The sequence below is a fragment of the Aythya fuligula genome, chromosome 19 (genome assembly GCF_009819795.1).
Source record: "Aythya fuligula isolate bAytFul2 chromosome 19, bAytFul2.pri, whole genome shotgun sequence".
Classification (NCBI taxonomy): domain Eukaryota; kingdom Metazoa; phylum Chordata; class Aves; order Anseriformes; family Anatidae; genus Aythya; species Aythya fuligula.
The window spans coordinates 2,436,278-2,442,921 of NC_045577.1; positions in this window are offsets into that span (position 1 = coordinate 2,436,278).

The following is a 6,644-nucleotide window of genomic DNA, read 5'->3' on the forward strand; positions in this document are numbered from 1 at the left end:
AATTGTAGGGAACTGTAACAATGACAGGGTTAATGACAAAAGCCAAGTCTCCTCTGTCATCGCTGTAACTGAAGAATATCGCTGTTATCCTTTTGTTTTAGGAGAACATTATCATCTGGGATATTTTAGAAAGACAGAAAACTATCTGCCATTTTGATTGTGCTATCTAGCAGAACTGTGCACAGCCAGGCAGTACTGAGCCTCTCATTAAATCAGGAACATACATTACAAAGTGGTCCGCATGGTCACACACAACCTCTTTTCATAACTCGAGTTATCTACTCGGTGCTCTGCACCATGTCCACATCAAGCAGAGGTATATTTAGGGCTACAAAGGGTGCTAATTAGTTCATTAGTGCCACAAAGTGTGTGAAATTCTGCTTTTTTCAAAATGTGTTTTAATTCCATGTGTAAATGTTTAATTCCGTTTTTAATTAAAAATAGACATAATGCATAATATGAATTGCATTTATGCCATAACCATTACACAGCTAAAGCAGAAGTTCTTGAACTGTCAGTCAAATATGATCAACGTAAAATAATTCAACTTTTACAAAATGCTGTTCAATTTACTTACTTATTTTGAAAAATATATATACATATTGTAATGTTTCCATGGAAATTTTAGGTCCCAGTTGCCACAACAAACATATTCAATTGCAAATGCAACTACTGCTGGGTTGTTGACCGTATCAAAAAGTAATCTTGGAGTACTTAAACAGCTGAGATTGTTGCCTTACAGGAAGAGACCTCTCTCACTGCAGAGCCAGTGAGATGTGGGATTTTATCCATAGCAGAATCAAGATAGCATATGGATGTCAGGAAGAGCCTCGGGATTCGCCCCAACAGAAGGGCAGATACTTTGTGAGACAAATGATTGTCGGGTGTCCAGTCCGTGTTCTGTACCTGCAAGTTCTACTACATAATTGTCCTTCATCCGTTTGAAATTGGTGCACAAATATCTAAAGGTATTTGCTACTAGCTGCAAACATTGCTTTCTATTCTTGAGAAGCTCCGCATGGATCTAATCTTGATTTGTGCAAGACAATTGACTCACACATTGTTTCACCACTTTTAAGATTTGGCCTATAAGTACGTTGTCATATCGACCAGGAAAACCACACAACTTTCATGTCTCTGAAATCAAATGTTAAGCTAAAGGAGAAGTAAACCAGACATCAGAGTTCAAATGTGATCTCCTAAATAACTCAAAGGCAGTGCAGCTCAGCTTTGTTTTTGGGATAAAAGGAGTCACGCTGAGCTCTGGCACTGTCAGCTGGAGCCGCTGCTTTATGTTCTTGAAAGTTAGCATTGAATGAAAGGTGGGCAAAGGGATAAATTTCCATTTCATACTTCCATTCACTGCCTTCAGTGATGTACAACTTCAGCAGAGAGAATCCAGCTGATTTGCATCTACTTAACACCAGAATTACTGTTGGCACAAATATTCTTGTACTATTATCAAACTTAACTTGAAGCTTTGAGATTGTGTATGTGCAAATGAAAAAAAAAAATTATTTGGGACTACCTGTTTTCCAAGAGATGAAGGAACTAAAAAAAGATAAAGAAGGAAGTAAAAAAAAAAAAAAAAGAAAAAGAAAAGACCACAAAGACATTTCTACAGACACCACAAAGCTGAAATGGTAAGATATGAAAGAAGAACCTAGAATCTTAAAATACAAGAAAGGACTGATTAGTCATTTCAGAGCAATACAACGTTATGTGATCAACTCTTACACAAGTATTATATAGCAGAATAGTTCCTGAAATATCCCTTGCTGCATCTTCTTTCTGTACTTGCCTATGTAAACTTGAACACGGCCAGAAAAAGAAGCTGGGGTTTAAGGGCAGAAGAAAGACAGAGAAACCACATCTAAAGAAACATATGTTACTTTAGCTGCTATTTTATTGGCTGTATTTGTGATGTGAGAGTTTAAATTCTCACCATCTGGTCATTGCTACTTCTGGATAACTTAGATTTTCCTAACTATTGCTAACTGCTGCTTTCATGTTGTCCTATAAATGTCAGCTGTGTTTTCTTTTTTGTTTGTTTGGTTGTTTTGTTTTTCCTTTAGTTGTGGTTTATGGATCATTTTTATTTATTTATTTATTTATTTTACTGTACAACGTACTATTTCTTGTAGGTTAAACAAACTTGTGTTAGTAATTCCACTATCAAGAACCCGTGTTATGACTTCACGGCAGCTGTTGTGACTGCAGATAAGGAACTAGTGACCAATTGCTTGACATTTCCTCTTAGTCTAAATTGCCGAGCTTTTATTCCATGCACAGTATTCCAGCCCCTGTTTTTTCCATGCATACAGAACACTGGAGGCCTACTTCTGTCATTTCAAAGTCTGCCTATTTTTCTACGTTGCTGTTTTCTGCATTTCTATGTTGTTGCTGCCTCTTAATGTTTCTGGGGGCTGGTGAGTGGATGAAAACTTCCTGGTTGCAAAGGAAAGGCCAGTGCTCACTAGTTTCATGGAGCCCTGCTGTTACTTGTGTGCATGTGCAAGCTGAGCAGTCCAGGAACTGTAGCTCTAGAGATCCAGGAAGTAATGGCATAAATTCACCACCTCACAGGGACGTTAGAAGATCTCAACTGCAGACTTTTTTTTCTTTCTATTTTATCTGTGAAAATCTAATTGAACAAAGAAACTAAGAATTGCCTGAGATGCAATGATACCTGTTTAAAGCAATGGTCCCACTGAAGTGGGAGCATACTTAAGATTTGAACAAGCAGAAAAAAGCCTGGCTTTGATTTCCATCTCTTTGGTATAGTTGTGTCATAGGGCAGGGCCCTCAGTCAAATTCTTTTTCAGTTTCTATATTTGTAGTATGGGGATTATAATACCTTCCTTCATAGGAATGCTGTGAATTACATTTTGTTTTGAAAGCACTTACTCAGAATTATATAACAATTAAACCTATTAGTGGTGAAACTGTTAATCATAGTGTGAGAGGGAGATCCCGTACAGTTTATTATATCTAAGGTAGAGAATTTTGAAAATATAATAAGTAATGTTACATTTTCAGAGAGTGTCTAGAACAATAGTAGGAAAAGAACCTAATGTTGGGTTAAAATAATATATTGCTGACAGTTTTTACCAGGAGGGATATAATATTCAGAGGAGCTTTGCAGAAGAAATCACTTTTTGGAGTATTTTAAAACAGCACGTTGCAAAGGGAACACAAAGCATTTCTCTTAGGAACGGCTATAAAGCAGATATTACAGTTCCCTTCTGCTCTGAAAACATTGTAAGTGTTCTTCATTTTTCATTATCCGTTGGTCCTCGGGCTGAGCTGTGTCACGAGGGACAGCTAGAGTCCTGAAGAACAGTACGGTGGCTTTTTTCCTCCAGTCTCAGAAATATGCATGCTAAGTAAGCCGCACCTTCAGTTATTAAAGACCATGGATGTCTGCATTTCCTGGGGCCAGCTTTAAGAATCAAGAGCTCTGTTTTGCTCCCAGTGACTCTGGGGATAGCAGAGTGATGCTGAGGTTGCTCACAACTCATCTTGTTCAAGGATTGAGCAGGCTGTGAGGGAACCAAAACTTCCCAGCCTGGAGGTGGCTCTGGAAAGCCTTCTCACTGCTCTCCTCGGTATAAAGAAAGTATCTGGAGTAAGAAATGACTGTAACTTTCTGCACAGTTCAGTTCCACGTTCTTCATGAATGTTAACATGTAATTTAATCATTACTTTAAAAGTATTTTAACAAGGATACAATCTGAAACAAGGAAGCAGATATTATAGATTATTGTATATAATTTGAAAAGAGCAGAATCCACAAACCTATCAGCCGTATTAACTCTGAGTCTTTACTTTTTCCTGGAGTTTGTGGTAAAAAAAAAATAAATCCAAGAGCAATGCTTATGTGACCAGAAAATTTGGATGCTGTTCTTTCTTGACAGAAACTTCAGAAAGAGTCACATAGAAATGGATCTCCAAGAGCAGGCTGTATTGACCTAGCAGAAATCCACAAAGAAGGGTGGGACGATATGCAGTATTTCATCTCCAGCAATTTGGTATTGCTACCAATTTAGTGGGTTTTAATTACTGTTGTTAGGTTCTGCCCAGATGTTCAGAATGAATGAGCTGAAGTCAGCCTTTTCTCAATAACTGTTGTTGAAAAACTGCTGCAAGCTTTCAAGCACTCACAAGAATAAAAGAATCAAAGAAGAAATATAGATGCTATTATCCAGTCTTCTGTCTTGCTTCCATCTTTTGTGCGCTTTAAACTTTAGAGGAGTATTTGATAAAAACAAACAAAATGATTCAAAACCAGACCCTTTAGAGCAAATCTGTATTGCCTCTTAGCTCATCTGACAAATGATGACAGTTTTATATAAAATGTGTGTGAGAGTAAATCACTGAAATTTGAGTTTCAGATGAAAAAATACCATCTTGGTTAGATAACGGCTTCTAATCTTCTTTGTTGCGAATAAGAAATAACAATAATTATATTCCAAAACTGCTTTTCGTTCTGTTCAGGATTAAAGTATGTTCTCCACAACCCGGTCCTCAGATTAAAGTGATTTGGAGAGTTGTTGCCTTAATCCTGAAGACATGCCTGTGGCACTGGAGAGGAGTAGTGCTTGCACTGTTAGTCACAGAGGAGGTGCAATGCCCTCCTGCTTTAGGCAAGCAGTTCTGAACCGGGTGATGGTGTTGCTCAGCCCTACAGGAAAGCCCAGGGCACTCTGTGGTAACTTCATGTACTTTTGATGTCTGCAGAGTGAAAAGGGCCAGGACTGCTTGGAGTTTTCACCGGAAAAGAAGATAGAAGGCAAGGCAGCTCCTCGTACCCTTTGCAGGCTGTGAAAGCTGTCATCCTTCCCAGGGCATCACCGATAACACTACATGTCATGACTTGCATCTCGTGAAAACATGAAAGCCAACACTGTTCAACTAACTACCAAGATGAAACGTTAAATAAAAACTGTGGATTTTTGTGTGGTATTTTAAACAGTCATAATTTTAAAACCTGTTAAGGAAATGTTATTGTCTGTGTTAATAATATTGGGGAAAATGCCAAACGCTTAAAGGAATTTACTTTTTTTTTTTTTTTTACAGAAAAACAGGCTGTAACTGGGTCAAAACCATCAGATCATTTTCCGTTTAAAGACTCCCTCTTGTGGAAATCATTCTTACTGACCCATTTTGACCTATTTTTCTAGTAAAAGTCACTCCATGTAAGGTACTGCAAACCTTTAAAATGGCTCTGTTGCACGGTGCTGCCTATTTAAAAGTTAAGACCTTGATACTAACAGCTGTGAAAAAAAAGTTATCTGTCAGTAGTCATACAATAGTCATATACCGCCAGCAGATTTTATATGTTTCTACTGAGATCTTTTTTAGTATCATTATTCATAGTTGTTTTTTTTTTTTCTTGTACATATAATGGAAAAAAAAAAAAACTAGTTGTTTTTCGTGCATGTTTTTTACCCTGGTAAGAGCCTTCTGCCCAGATGATGTGGAACTGAGAATCCCGTGCCTCCCCAGTAGGAGCTGAGTAATGTGTCAGGGAAGGGGTGATTCATAGAAAGCAGTCACTTCAGAAAACAGGGAATTCCCTCTACGTTGCTATGTTGAGAAAATGGGATTAGTAAAGGAGATGGAAAATACCCATTCTGGAAAGATATTTCCATGGGAAAGTTGATAGCAGCAGCACGCTGCTTTATGTGAAGGTGCAATTTGAATCTTGGACACGGAGACACAGCAGAGGTTGATGTTTTCCATAATGTGAGACTGAAATCAAACCCTTATTATCCTCTAGTCATCTGTTAGGGGAGGAGATTACATTATTTAGATTCAGTGTCAAATATGTATGTGGGCAAGAAACACTATTAGCTCTCTTCAGTCACACTTAAGCCTTAATTAACTTTCAGTTCTAAAGTTAGTAGAATCCCTCTGCTCGCTGTAATTGCATCTGCTTGCTTTTGTGCCCTGAAGCTGAGGAGGCATCCTGCTCTGCCTCAGCGCGGCCAGTGCTGCGTGGCTGCCCGCTAGCAGCCCCTGCAGGAATTTCTCTGCAGAGCTGTAACTGCCTCTGGCAGGTTTAGTAGGCCCTAAGGCTTTCCAAAGACAATCTTGTAGGAGTTTCAATTAAATGCTATGTAGAGAAAAAGTGAGAATCTGAAAATCAGTCTGGAACGTTATTCGGCTTAATTTCAAACATCTGAATTCATTTAACATTAGTTTTTTCTACAATTTCTGTGTTTGTGTGCTGAAAGTCTGTGAACTGAGCTGAGCACCTGGGTAAGTTTATGGAATTGGAGATTCACAGAGCCCTTTGTAATGATACTTTTACTGCATTTCTTCATCTCCTGAGACACAGCACTTCTAATCCCACAAGCTGCGAGATTTGCACAGCATCTTATATTTTTAGTTCTTTAGCATTGCCTGCACTGAGTGCTTAAAGAGCACATTTAAAAATGCAAAGCTAAAATTAACAAGCTGGTTAAAGCATTCCAGGGGACGTTATAAAAGAAATGAGACAGGATATGGATTTTACAGGAATGGGAAACAGAAAAAGTGCTTTCTCAGTTCCTGCACTATTCTGTGTTTCGGTGCCTGGGTGCTGTGTGTTTCTGTATCTCTGCAGCTGCCGCTGCCCAGCTCGTCCTGACCAACACCGG